Raw genomic sequence first — 14,184 nt, 5'->3', positions numbered from 1 at the left:
TAGCAAAGCTGTCAGGGTTGAAGGAGGCAAAGTTTGGAATTTTAGGCGTATTTCATTGTGTAAAATGGTGAAATCACAAGAACCTGTTATTTCCAAATCTTTCCACAGTAATGACTATTATCCTGCCTTGCATGACACTTTTGATGGTCATTCTACAGTTTCTAATCCTGCTATTTCTGATTGTATTAGTGATGGCCATTCTTCAGTTTCTAATCCTGCAATTTCTGAGTGTATGAGCCATGATCTTTATCCAGATGGTGTCCCTTGTTCCTCTGTTAATTTTGAAAAATGTAAGGATGGTGTTACTCTGGATTCCAGTAATGTGATTGAATTAAGGAAAAGTTCTCGCATCAAACACTCTCCAGTTAAACTACGTGATTTTATTCATTAATTTATGTGCATTTGCATCTGTTTTTTTTTGGGTTTTTTTTTTTTTAGGGGGGAAGGTGTGTAGTATTCCATGTGTATTCTCCTTTAACATTCCTTTTAGAATTGTTATGATTCTTATCTCTTTGTACATTCTGTATCTGGGAGTTGGGCACTTCAAGTGGGACCTTTGGGATCTGTGGTTGTCTAAGCTGTTTTGCCTGAATAAACCTCCTTCTTCTACATTGCCTGACTATGTGATTACTTCAGTACAGATTCTGAAAGCTGATAGGCAAAGCACTGGAGCACCAAAAGATGCTGCTCAGTGTTGCCTGACAGGGAGCAGGAAAGTGCGATATTCAAATAGACATGTTACTCTCCTCACATCTCCTTAGCGCCAGCGCTGATTTCAGCTGCTGAGCGACTCACACACACCTTAGAACCATTGCTCCAGGGTGTGTGTGAGAGTCTAGCATAGGTTTTGTACTGGAAGGGTAGACTTCCTGTACAAAATACTAAACATAGAAAAGTTCAAACGTTTTTCCTACTTTGTATGTGTGCCGCACAGTGCAGCACAGATGCAAAGTTAGAAAGGGACCGAGAAATAAAAACATTTCTCATTTTAACGCCTGCTTTTCGGCTGTGTTAATTTTTGGAATTAAACCCTTTCTACTGATATTTTGAAATAGGGTTTAGCGTCAGAAAGCATAGGTGGTAGCACGGGTATGCCTGTGGACCACCTATGTAACACCCCTTTGACGCAAAGTAATGCAAAGTAGCCAGTGGCTACCGGGCGTTTCTGTGTGCTGCCGAGCTGGGGGCTAATTTCTCTGCAGTGGGGGCTGATTTAGTTGATGGGGACCTGCGTGCGTTTTGAAATAAAAAAAGCAAAACAAATTTTGTTCAGCACACACAGTTCCCATCAACTAAATCAGCCCCCAGCTCGGCAGCACACACAAACGCCCGGTAGCAGGTCCGGCCCTGAAAGTAACGCTGCTTTGCATTACTTTTCCACGCACATCAACACAAATACCAATCTGCATTGGTTTTATGAATCTCAGAAAGGTTTGGCATTGGTTTAGCATTGCAAATGTAATGCTATCCAGACGCTAAACCTTTAAAAATTCGGGGTTCATAGTTTTTTTGATTTAGCTGCTAAGACAGACCTGGTTTAGCATCAGCACGTGATACCTCCTTTAAGCATGCGTTTAAAAAATGAAATGCTTTTCTTTTACCAAACATCCCCAAATACATTTATTCTGCAGTGCTTAGAACACATCCAATGTGTGAAATGCTTCAGACATTGTCTAGAATTACCAATGAGAGGGTTTGGCGAATCTGCAGTAAGGCCACGCCAACCTTAACAGGAAACAACTACCAATTGCCAATACTGCTGTTTGTTTTGTCAATTTTGGACAAGAAGGAACAAAATCAAGCTGACCCTTCGGAACCACTCTTTCAGTTTGAATTAATCAATTTATTATTCACACTGTTGGCTAGAACATATTCAATTTGACTGAAACTTTACAAATAAATCATCACTACTGATATTACAACGAACCCTATATACAAGTTGTATATTGCTTTTTTCTTTTTGTCTCTGTATGAGTACCCTTTGGAGAGTATTAGAATGAGTGAAGAAGTTGAAACATGAGTTTGATTGAAGAAGGGGTGTACAAGGTTGAGATAATGAATGGAGTTGTGAATATGACTTCTGAAATCTTTTTGTAGAGAAAAACCTTTTGTATATAGAGTTCGTTGTAATATCAGGAAGGTGTGTAAAGGAGCTACTGTGTTTGGCTCTTCAGGAAAGGTGGGGATAACAGCCTTCATACTTTGTCAGAGATGAGTGTACATGAATGTGGCCAATATGGTTGGCGTACGTGTTCCAAAGAACTGTTCCTTGGAGCAAAATTGCCCCTCTATATAAAGGTCCCCCCAGGTGTAATACTTGAGGCCTTCTAGCATCTTTCAACAGATCCCCTCACACGTAACCCATAAAGGGGATTTCACGACAGGGAAATTTTGGGAGAGTATAACATAGGGTTCTCTAGCTTGCAAGTTATCCAATGCCATGCCAGTATGGTACAGTCAACAGTGAAAGGGTCCTGTAAGTGCTCCCTCACTGCTGTGAAAAGGTAGCCTGATGGGGGTGTCGGAGCCATGTATCCATCTTTGAATGCCAGATGAGGCATGAGAGGTGGCGGGTGGAACCATTATGTTGCAAAATGGGCCTGTGTGCAATATCGATAACATTCAAAATCCGGGACATCATCCCCTCCCTGGTGATATGGCAGCATCAGCGTGTTCAGATTAATTTGTGCCTGCTTCCCGCCCCACATGAGCCTCGTAAGTTGAGATCTGAGTGTACTGAAGAAAAAACTTCCTCCTGGGTGGTATGGCATATTAATGAAAAGGTACAAAAGCTTTGGCAGCAATACCATCTTGATTAATGAGATCCTTCCCGCCATGGAGAGGGGAAGCCGTAGCCATTTGGTGACAGTGTCAGTAATCTTATCTATGGCTGTGCCATAATTGATTCTCAATAGCGCGTATCTGTCTCTAGTGACATGTATGCCTAGGTATTTTAGTTCATCAGTTTCCCATATTAGAGAGTAGTCCAGCTGGTGTGATGGGGTATTATCTGTTAGGGGGAAGACCCCAGATTTTGACCAATTTATTTGTACTCCCGATATGACACCGAATTTAGTTATCTCTTGTGGGGTTGAGATTGTCTTGTGGTTTTTTAACACACAATGTCATATCATCTGCATATAGAGAAATAAGCAGCTGCCTATTAGGGTAAATCGGTACAAAAGGGGGTGGTGATGGACGGAGCATCTGAACCAATCAAACACTCACTTGAATCCAGTGGCAAAGTGAACAAGGGACTCACATCTGAGCATACCCTGCCAACTTATGGCAAACAAAGCGGTACAAAAGGGGGTGGTGATGGACGGAGCATCTGAACCAATCAAACACTCACACCCAGTCAACAGATCTGGGTTTAATCAATCACCGTTCTTTAGCCCACTCTGCCACCCCATTTCAGACATGGCCTTTTGCAAATCAGTCTGACCCTGTGCCACATGGGAACAGTCCAGCCCGAACTGCCAAGCCATGCCATCCCTGTACCGGAAAAAAGCTTCCTAGGACTGGTTTCTGGCATTCCAGCCGTCTTCAGCCAGGTTTGCTTGAATCCAGTGGCAAAGTGAGCTGGGGACTCACGTCTGAGCATACCCTGCCAACTTATGGCGAACAAAGCGGTACAAAAGGGGGTGGAACTGGGGTGGTGTGGAGTGCAAAAAACGATGGATTTAGGCCTAGATGTCTGTACTGGGGTGAATGTATGACAATGTTCTGCATTTTGTCCATCAATTGTTGCTTTTGTTTTTAGTAGGGTAAATCAGCGCTTTATCGTTATGGTGTTGTCGGAGCTTTGCAGCTAAGGGTTTAAAGGCAAGGGCAAATAAAATTGTGGATAAAGGGCACCCTTGGCTTGAGCCTCTGGAGATAGGGAAGGGGGGACCTGGCAACATTTAGAAGCACTGTTGCCACCGGCTGGCTGTAAATCAACTGTACCCATTGGAGAAAGGTAGCTGGCATCCCCATGTGTCCTCAAGTACCTAGCAGGTAGTCCCATTCTAGGGAATCAAATGCTTTCGTAGCGTAGGGGGGAATACCGCCACCGCTGAGCAGTTAGGGTCAATATCTTGTAGAACTGCAGCATGGGTTCTAAGGTTATGCAATGTGGCTTGGCTAGGGATGAACCCCGCCTGGTCCAGAAGTACTAGTCGCTGCATCAGCAGATTAAGACTGGTCGCCAGGACTTTAGCAAGTATTTTAGTATCATCGTATAATAGTTATAGGGGCCTATACGAATCACAATAAAGAGGGGATTCCCAGGTTTTAATAACAAGGTTATAAGTGCTTTGCGCATAGTCCCAGGTAATCAGCCCTCTTCCAATGCCACATAGAACTCCTCTTTCAGAATGGGAGCTAGGATCGAGGCATAAGTTTTGTAAAATTTTATAGGTAGCCCGCCTGACCCCTGGGCCCGTCCAGACTTCATCTGCATGATAGCATCTGTTAATTCCCTCTAACTCCAAATCTAAGTTCAGAAATTTCCGCTGGGTATCCCCCAACCAGGCCAGTAGTCAAGCAGATTAAGCAGGGTGCCTCATTGCGAAGAGTACAGAGTACTATGTAAGTCTCTGAACGTGTTCAGTTGATCAGGAAGATTCCTGTCTGGGTTACCCTGCGCATCTTGTATCTCTGTTATATAGTTGGAGAATTTAGGGGGCCTAGTCGCAGTTGCCAGAGCCTTCCCTGTCCCCCTCACCATATATCCTCGCCATGTGTGGTTTACCCCGCAATTTGCATTCACTGTCAGCAATCTTTTCATATTCTGTTAGCTTGCTGCGCATGGTGGCTCTAAGTGCATGCCCGCCTGTACTGGTACTGCTGTCAGTTTTGAATTTTTTAAGTTCTACTTCCAATTTGGAGAGGTCATTACGCATCGTTTTAAGGATGCCCCCACCTTTAACTATACACCAGCCTTGGGCCGTAACCTTGAATGCCTCCCATACTGTGGTGATGCTGGGAACAGATTTGATATTGCGCTCAAAAAAATCACGAATATCTTGTTCCAGTTCTGCCTTAAATACTGTGTCTTGCAAGTGTAAAGGGTTGAGGTGCCAACTACTGTATGGGGAGTACTGTAAGGGGGCATGGATTTCCGCAGTAACTGGGGAATGGTCTCAATACTTGCAGGCCAGATGGGTTACATGGCTCAGTCAGTGCATCATTCCTACAGATATAAACATGTAGTCTAGCCTAGCCCAAGATGAGTGGACTGCAGAGCAGTGTGTACTCTCCTGTAGCGTAGGGTGTTTGTACTCCAAGAGTCTAGCAAGCGATTATCAGCAACAATATCTTGCAGAGTTCTTTGCGTGATCGTAGTGTGGCGGGGAAACTCGGGACCTATCCATTCGTGGTTGTATTGTTGTATTGAAGTCCCCCCCATATGACATAGGTAGTGCCTATCTCCTGGATTTTACTCCACAACTGGAGAAGAGCCTGAGGGTCATTGGTGTTTGGTCCATAATAATTGGCAACCGTCACATCATAGAAATTAAGTCTCCCCAGATCAGGCGAACCATCCGCCTACGTCAGTCTCTGTCCCGCTGGGCACAAACGGCACCCCTCTTTTGAATAGGATAGCAACTCCTCAGGAATAACTAGAGTAAGATGCAAAGCAGCGGTGCGAAGCCCATCTCGAGGCACATAGGGGCACAGTTCCAGGGCTCAGGTGGGTTTCCTGCAACATAGCAACTGTGATGTGGTGCCTGTCTAAATACCCAGGTATCTGCCTTTTCTTACTGGGGTTATTCAGATCCCGCACATTCCATGATGCAACCTTAAGACTATTTATATCTTGTGTGTTGTCTGCCATCACTGCTACTATAATAATCCATACTCAACCATACATTGTTAACCATAGGTAGTTGTATAAACTAGAACATTGCAATCGTAAGCCAACCTCCCTCCACCCACACTGGCTTCCCCCACTAGCCGACCATATGAACCTTTCCCACCCAAAAAAACATCAGTATACAATAATTACTTTCTCTCCTTAATGTTAATTTAGGGGTACGCCCTCATGAGGAAATCACCAGGGGCTCACGACCTGCCCACTCGCCTCCACACTCACATCACCTACTACTCCGCTTTGAGGCAGGCAGCTACGGCAGGATGGGGATAAGTTGCTGAGCAGGATATTTTATAAAAGAAAAACCATTAAGAATGATTATACATCACCAGCTTAGGTCAGTTCGTCAAGAGTAGAGTACCAATAAGAGTCTCAGGAGAACCATTGTCTATTACGTGTCTCAACTTGAATCCAATAAAGGAGAGTGGGATCTGGAGCGCCCTCAAGCCCCCAACTTCTTGGACACTGCCCTGCGGTGCCGTTTGAGGTAGTCTTCAACCTGCTGCGGGTTCTGGAAGTAGTGCTGTTTTCCATGATGAGTTATCTTCAATTTCGCCGGGTATAACATGGGATAAGGGATTTTTTGCGATTGAAGCTTTTTCTTGAAAGCAGAAAATTTACGTCTTGCATCTTCTACTGATTGCGTGAAATCTGGAAAGAATGCCAGCATAGTGTTCTCATAGTGAACCTGTTTCTGTTCACGGGCCATGAACAGGACTACATCCCTGTCACAATAGTTTAAAAAGCGGGCTATCACCGGTCTTGGTGGCGCCCCGGGAGTGGGCGGGCCACCAGGGATGTGTGCGCCCTTTCCACAGTGAGGTGCGCTGAGAAGGATTCACTGCCAATTAGGTCCACTACCAGCTTTTCGGTTCATGGTTCATTGTGTCCAATTTAGCATCTATGGATGAGAGGCTTTGCTTCATGCCCAGCAGGAGAGCCTTCCAGTCGTCTTCAGGTGTGTCTCTGTCTTCAGAGTCCGTATGTTCCTACAAGTTCGATCTAGGTGTTTTGTGCGTTTCAAATGGGATTTTAGTCTGCTTGGTGTCAGTACGCACCATATCGCAGGCCGGCAAACAGAGCAGAGGCACAAAGCAGAATCTGCAGAGGTGCCTCCAGTGCTCAGGCGCTGGCCAATGATCAGAGATAGCCAGTGGTGGTATCTTCCACGTGAAGGCTTAGGCGATCAGTTCCGTGCCCAGAAGCAACTCCCACAGCTTCAATATAGATATGAGCTGGCCAACCTCCACCTTGGACTGCTTCGCATATATGCACGCAGTGTCTATGATATATGCGGGTGAGGGAACACACCCGGGAAATTGCAACAATGATAGGGGGATATCAGGCATCAAGGGTGCTCCGGGGAGGGGGGGACCAGAATGCTGCCGGGTGGCTCGGGGCGATAGGAGAGTATCAGGGCATAAGCGACGAATCCCTCTGCTACATCAAGGGAAAATAACTTCCCGCTCCTGCTCGGGCCGAGTGCCACTGATGAAACCCTTCGTCCAACCACCTCAAAATGTCGGCAGGTGCCAGCGTCTGCAGCAAGTGTATGGCGAGGTGTAGAAGCTGTGCGTAGCTCCGGCAGTAATCCGTATGCGTGTAAAGCAACTGAGTAGCAGTCCTGCCGGGCAATAAACGGCCCGCTCAGCCCCAAAGGTTCCGTACCCCAACCTCAGATGGCGTCTTTGTGGCACAACACAATGGCGGCTGCTCCACTCAACGTCTGTAGCACGGTAATGACGCCGGTTTGGAAACAAGTCTGTAGAGGCCAGGTAGGAGTAGCAAGCTTATGTGCCGTGTTGAGAGACTTCGGGCTCCCCGATCACTAGTTCCCTACCGCCTCTTATGGTCAAGTTGCGCTGATAGCCGCCTACCCCGTAGTGCAGCGCGTCTATGAGCCGACTGAGCGACTCCGCATATTGCCCTAATCAATCCGTCACAGTGCAAATGTTCTCTAGCATCTGGTGCAGGTACCCACCTCATGAAGTTCGTTATCCAGGAGAAAAAGCATCAGATGCACATCGCTGTAGGCCACTTTCCGAATCTATGACTCCTACGCTTCTGCGGTCTCGGACTTTCCCAGCAAGAACACCCGCAGGTATACACCTGTTACAACGCATTTGTTACTCCGCACTACCATTACAACACGACTTTTACAACGCATACCATTACAACGCATTGCGCTGGGGGGCGCTCTAGGATAGGGAATAAGTATAATTTACTATCCAACACCTTCCCTAGGGTCCACGGGGACTGGAGTTAGAATAGTAAATTAATCTTACCACTATCCAGCACCTCAAAGCGCTATGCGTTGTAATGGTATGCGTTGTAATGGTCGCGTTGTAATGGTAGGTAGTTGTAACGGTATGTGTTGTAACATGGTACATCCACACCCGCACCTCAGGCTACAGTCCGAGACAAGGCAGTCCGCCTCTAATTACGGTGATCGTATTCGCAGCTGCACTCCAGTCTGGGCACACAAAATTTGTATTTCCGGTATCAGCTTTGATTCAGGTATCTCGTGGTGAGGTAGGGTGTTCGCATTTTCAATGCAGAGTGAGGTTATAGGATATGTCCCTGCTCGGCAGGGCTGGAGACTCACATTTTGGTCATGCGCCACGTAGCGCCCCCCCAACTCTGCTGACTTTCACTGTAAAGCCAGGTTTGAAAAGAGATACTACTTTAGTCTCTTAGATCCATTGCTCAAGCTTGATCAAGATCTGTCTACAAAAGATCTTGTTGAGATTATGCAACAAGCTAATGTATCAATTGTTTTGTATTTTAGGATAATATCAGACCCTCGCCAAGTAGTCAGAAAGTCTGCTGTTATGACCATAACATTGGTTAATCGGTTAATGTAAGGTTATATTTGCACAGTTCATTTTCCAGCCAGAACAAAGTTACATTATGTCAGAAGATCAGTACAGTTCTGTGGAAGGACTAGGGCCTGTGATTTAAAGCTCAAACCACTACTTATTGTTTGTAAATACACTAGAGTGGGAAACAGTTGTGTGGTGTGAAGAAGTGACCACAGCATCATAACCCTAGGAGAATACAAATTAGATGTCAGGTGCAGATGGGAGTGTATGTGTATGAGGGTTGAATAATGAGTGCTTTTAGAGCCCTGATGTGATGTTGTATGCTAGAGTTGGAACAACATCCTTTTGAATTGATGTAGATGTTTAGTATCAATCTCAAAGAGTGAACTATGAATACTGACATTTTTAATTCCTGATTGGCAAGAAAGTAGCAGCTGTTGACAGGAATAAGGCTAGTACCAGGAATTTATTATGTGTCTGTAGGAACTATCCAAATAGAGGGTTTTATAATGTTCCTTTGATTTCTGACTCAAGTATTAATGTGCATGCTCATGCTGGAATTATTACATATTACTATCATAATTTGAAGTGCTAGTAAGGAACCACTCACACACATTTTTTGCATTTCATTTGATATTGGACCTGAAGGTTGATGTGTCATCACCTTAAAAAAACTTAAGCAAAGAATTGTCCTCACTAAAATGTTGATGATCATGACAGGTTCCTGGATCCAAAGCTATACCTTGGAGAACCTGTATCATGCCATCACCCATGATAAAAGCTTTCAGAGATACAGTGGCCCAACTGTATTGACTCCCCCAAAATCATTTTGGAAGAGATAGTCTGGGTATTTACTCTAATCTACCCCATTCCATGGCGTGCCATTGGGGAAAATACTTTGATTAATTATGGGGCTTGCCATGATTGAGCCTTTACTGTGTCCTTATTTGTATAGTGAAATGGATAGTTTTGGGTGATGTGTACAGGGGGTGGTAAAGAGCACTGTTTCTTCAGTGGTCAAACAGCTCTTTCTACAAGAGTTGTTTCTAATAATTGGAAGCCCTCTTGAAGTATGGGCCTCACTCATTGAGTAAAGGGACCTACACATTTTGTTGCTGGGCACCTCCTGGGCCCTATTTCTGCCCCTTTCGACAACATCAGAGTTCACAAACCCACACCAGTCTCCTGAACAGCCCACACACTAATCAAGTTCAGAATCCTTGTCCCAGTCCAATGCACATGAAGCCCCACTATACCACAAAAGCTGGAATAGCATTACTGACATGGACTGAAACTGAAACACCACTCTCCACGCCCACAATCTGAATAGAGCAACAGCCTCTCCAAAGCCGTAAACATATTATACAACTGGCTCACCTCCGGTGTCAACTCCCTTGCCCTCCTCAAACACAGCTAAACCTCAAGATCTTGATCCAGGGCGGTAGCTACAAAAAGGAATTCAGACTGTGTAAAGAGCACTGCGAACAACTTCAGCACTAATGGAGAATTAGCCAGGACAATATAGACAGGAGCACATTCAAAACACTACCACCAAATGATCAGGCCATCAAACATGTCACTCTGGTGGACCCCTGCAATGTCACCACCAACAAAAGCAAATAAGTCTTTGCAATTCTGAAGGATTTCACCTCACCAGGGACCTCCTCCAACTCAATCACCCCCTCACAGGATCTCTGCAATAATCTTTCTCAATTGTTTGGCAACCAAATCACCAGTAATTTACAGAAATTTCAATTTGAACCTGACAGACATCGCCAAAACACTACCTATCTTATCCAATGAACCAATCCTAACTACATGGCCCGTCATCACCCCAGAAGAAAGCACCACCATGAAGTCCATCCTCCAGAGCCCCACTGGGCTGGTTCCCTCACCACACCTACTCCAGAGGACTGCAACCCATCAGTGTCATGCTCATGCTCATTCTTAAGACCTCCACCTCTTCTACGCCCATCTCAGATGTTTGGAAACATGCAATTGACCTTCCATTGCTGGGGAAGCTGCCTGCTGACCCTTCTGTGCTCACCAACTACGGGCCGTTTTCCCTACTACCATTCCCAGCCAAAGTGTTAGAGAAAATCATCAATAGATGACAACCGACCACCAACTCCTCAACACCACTCGGCCTGGTTTAAGACCCAAACACAGCATGGAAGCTGTCCTCATTGCCACCATGGATGGCATCTGCATGATTCTGGACAGAGAAGACACAGCGGCCCTCATCCTCATAGCCTCTCTGCAGCATTTATGAGAGTCTCCAACCCTATCTTCATCCAATGCACACACAACATGGGAATCCAAGGAAACCTACTCCTATGGATATGCTCCTTCCTGACTAGAAGGACCGAGTCAGGCCGCCTAGCAATGTACACCTCAAATGCCCACAACCTCATCTGTGCAATTCCTCAAGGATCCTCGCTAAGCTCAACCCTCATTAACAGATACATGATCTCTCATGATCATCTCCCCTTGGGAGCTGCTCCCTGTGCACAGTTCTCGGTGCATTGTGCATGGTACCAGCCTTCAGGTGTGTTCAAGATCTCTGCTTCACTCACGCAGACCTCTAGATCAATTTAGATCAATTCAGGATAGTATTTTCCTGGTTTCAGCAATGTTACATTCTAGAAGTCTGCATAACATAATATAATGATGTGTCGAGAAGAAGAAACTGAGTGGTATTCTAGGGGTTTTCACAGCCCTTGGAGATTTATCTCACCTAGAGACCAAATGATTGGTATTAATATGGAAGGACACATAGCTATGATGACCACTCCCAAATTAGAACAGTGTGCCTATTCTACTGTACATGTAACCTGAAGCTGCATGTATTGTTCTAGCTACTTAGGGCCTAAGTTAGAACTCAGCCGATGGGTTACTCCATCTCAACTGTGATTGATATTCCATCTGCGGAAATATTAATCCCATAGGATATAATGGGATTTGTATTTCGATGGATGGGATATCCTTAACCTTTGTGATGGAATAAAAATCAGACGAGATCTAAATCAGGCCTTTACTGTGGTCTACCACATGTGGATTAAAGTGCTGCATGGTCTTTCCTCACCTTTCCTTTCTAACAGTATAACAGCATATGTGAAGTACAGGGGCCATCTGTCCAAAACTGTTGAAACAGGTTCTCTCTGAAGGGTCACCCCCAAACTTTTTGCCTTCACACCGCCTCTTTTCTGAACCTGTTTTAGTTAGTGTAAGGACTCTGTACACTTTACCACTTCTAACTAGTGCTAAAGTGATTGTGTTCACATCCTTAAACACAGGAAAAGGTCTTGTACCCAATTGGCACATTTAATTTAGTTATACTTCCTTAGTACAGCAGAATTACATGGATCCGAGGCCAGCAAATTAATTGCTAATGCTGGGCCAGCAGCACGTATTGTACAACCTATTTAAGTAGCCCTTTAAAACAAATTTGACCTAGCAAATAAACTGTTGCTAGGCCTACGCTTCCCTAAACAAAACATATAAGTCTCCCCTAGGGTAGACCCTAAACAGTCCATAGGACAGGATGCATTGTATTTAAAAGTTGGTCATATACCTTTAAGTTTTACATGTCCTGGCAGTGCAAAACTCACACATTCATGTTTCACTACTGTTAGGCCTACCTCTCCCACAGGATAACGTTGGGTTACCCTGTTACATTTAGTAAGTGATACATTTTGTTTGGGACAGGTTGAAAAATAGTGTTTGGTCTCTAAGAAGTTCTAATTTAAAACCCTCTTTAATGGTAAATCAGATTTTAAGTCAAAATTCTGAGAATGCCACTTTTAGAAAGCTGTCATTTTCTTGTCCTCCCCATTCTCTGGGATTCCCTAGGCCTAGCCCAGCTGACACAACATGTGATGCTGCCATCCTATGAGGGCAGCCACCTCATTGATTGGTTTGTTCCAACTTCCCTGTCCACGTCAATGATCTTGAGCCAGTTACATGGTCTGACCATCACCTTATCAGGTTCTCCTGGTCGGCGGGCAGGACCTTCAGAAGCCCTCTATTACCTCACAAGCCTTTAGGCAGGAAGATTAACCTCTTATCTCTCTCTATGGCCTTACAACAGCCCCGGCCTACTCCTGCCATGGACCTTGAAGGGGCGGTGGACAATTTTGATCGGTGGATCAGCCACGGGGTCTGCGCCAGTTCCAAAGCCAATAGTGGTCGCAACCGGCACTCTCTCCCCTCGCAGCCATGGTACTCCTCTAAGCTCCGGGACATTAAACTGGAGTGCAAGAAGCTGGAGCAACGTTGGCGCCAGGACTACTGCATGTCCACTAAAAAAACCCTGCGCTTAGAACAGAGGGAGTATTACATGGCCATTAGGCAAGCTAAAAGTGACTACTTTGCTGGGAGAATTGCGCTTGCTAGGAACAATAGCAAGGAGATCTTTGCTATTGTCCAGAGCTTTTTATCTCCTTGTGCTGAACAAAGACCGCTACCGGTGTCCCAACAATGGTGTGAGGACCTTTCCACCTTCTTTGTGGATAAGATACTAAAGATTCAGGACAGTGTAGGTTCTCATCTCAGAACTGAGGAGACTCCTTCCTTGGGGCTCCCCCGTATCCTGTGTACAGTTTCCGCTAGACTTACTTGATTTCTGCCTGTTGGCGAGGCTGATATTTTTGCCATTCTTAGCTCTTTTAAGTCTGGCTCTCCATCTGACCCTTGTCCGGCTCGAAGTTTAGCCGGCGTAGCCAAGGAGGTCTGTCCAGTGGTAGTAGATATTGTTAATCTGTCTCTTCAGACGGCTATGGTGCGACCCGATGGAAACACACAAAATTGCTCTCCCTTCTGAAGAAACTCTCACTCGACCCTTTGGTTCTTGCCAACTACCGACCTATTTCGCTGTTTCCAGCCTTGGCCAAAGTCTGTGAGAAGGCTGCCTTTCGGCAGCTGGAGACTTTTGTGGAGACATCCAGTGCTTTGCATCCTGCTCAATCCGGATTTCGGTTTGCCTACAGCACAGAGACTGCCCTGGTGGAAATGTCGGAGGCTATCAGAGAGTATCTGGACGGGGGCGGCAGGGCGGCCCTGATTTTACTAGACCTCTCTGCTGCCTTCGACATGGTGCCCCACCAGCTGCTCTTGGCCAGGCTCTTGGCGATCAGGATCTCGGGCCTGGTCTGGGAATGGGTGAAATCCTTTTTGGACTCTCGTTCACAGCAGGTCTGCATGGGCCCATGTGCTTCCTCCGTCAGGAACATGGCAACAGGGGTTCCACTGGGTTCCACCTTAAGCCCCCTGCTTTTTAACATATATCTTACACCTCTGATCTACCTGGCTGAGAAGCTGGGAGCAAAAGTGATAGCGTATGCCGGTGATACGCAGTTGCTATTCACTTGGAGGGGCTCTGACCTGTCCACTGAAGCTGCCCAGAAATGCCTAACATCAGTATTCCGCTGGCTGGCCCAAGCCTCTCTCAAATGTAATGAGCATAAATCAGAGGTCCTCCTCTATGGTAAGTTTCCTCTGTACTTT

This window comes from Lissotriton vulgaris, chromosome 3_1 (genome assembly GCF_964263255.1).
Source record: "Lissotriton vulgaris chromosome 3_1, aLisVul1.2, whole genome shotgun sequence".
Lineage (NCBI taxonomy): Eukaryota > Metazoa > Chordata > Amphibia > Caudata > Salamandridae > Lissotriton > Lissotriton vulgaris.
The sequence above is the reverse complement of the archived record's forward strand: the minus strand, read 5'-3'. Positions refer to the sequence as shown.